Genomic DNA, 1,284 nt, shown 5'->3' with positions numbered 1-1,284 from the left:
TCATCTAATTTTTGGTGCTCAACTTGCAGGCCAATTAGACCACGCCCCTCTGACGGTAACCAAGCCAAGTTAAGTATACAACACAGACTATCTGCTAAATTAGGTGCTTGAATGAGCCGGGTTATTGATGCCGTTTTTATCTCTAGTACCGGATTTGCGACACTAGTGTCGTCTACAAACCACGGAAAAAGTGGTAGACAGTATTGCACGCTGTGTGCAATTTAGAGGTCGGCAAACGCCCTCATAGCAGCAAGCGATGACGCATTTACAACAGACACTGACTACAACGCACTTTTAGCGGCAAACATGTCAGTCAGCCCACAAGAATGGCAGGACATGTTCATCAACCAGACACCAGAAAACACGTGGGCGAAGAAAAAGGATGGCCTAAAAGCAAAAGACGAAAAAATAGACTGGGAGAAGGAATGGGAAAGTTGGCGGCAAGCAGAAAATGATTTAAGCGATGAAAGAAGCAGATGGGCAAAAGAGACGAAGGGAACAGTCAAGATAACCTCAGGGTCCGACAAAGCACGGAGAATAAGGGAATTAATGCTGGAGATAGCAAGGGACGTGGACGCAGTACAGTCGCTACCCATAGTCGGTTCTAAGGCAATACGGCAAGCAATCAATGAGACACTAGCAGAGGCATTATGCAGCGGTAAAGCGCAGCATCCAGCGGGAACACAGGATTGCGACGTCAAAAATCCGATGGACACAAAAAGCAGCACTTGAACAAACAGAGAAGCTGCCAAATCAGTCTTAACCGACATGGCGTGTCTGTGCTCGACACGGACAAGCGGCGAATGCATGCGGGAAGCGGCCACAAACTCGCTTGAAACCGGCAGCAATCTACAAGCCGGCGCAACAGCAGAACTATTAAGCAACTGTCCGACGGAAACGAGCACCACCAAGTCAGCAGACGAGCTGAGAACAGCGCTACCGGCATTTCAAAGCATGGTAGGGCAAGGCAACAACGTTGAAGGGGCGGTTGTCTACGGGCGCATAATAGCCAAAGTGTGCCCTAAAGAAGCCTCAAGTTGTGTTCATTATCAGAAGTCCTTCAAGAAAAACGCCAAAGGTTTCGCCGGCATTGAATGGCTAACAAAGGTGAAACAAGCGCTGGAAATGCAAACAACATACGACAAGCACAAACAGGAAATGGCGGCTACAAAAACGAAGATACAAAGAGCAGCTTAAGCAGCAATAGAGCTCTACAAGGAGGCCGATATGCCGAAAGAGGACGGGTTGACTACGAAAACTTTTCCAACGGCAAGCCCAATGAGC

The sequence above is a fragment of the Trypanosoma equiperdum genome, assembly GCF_001457755.1.
Source record: "Trypanosoma equiperdum strain OVI genome assembly, contig: ctg_1297, whole genome shotgun sequence".
In the NCBI taxonomy this organism is placed as follows: Eukaryota; Euglenozoa; class Kinetoplastea; order Trypanosomatida; family Trypanosomatidae; genus Trypanosoma; species Trypanosoma equiperdum.
This window is presented reverse-complemented; position numbering follows the sequence as displayed.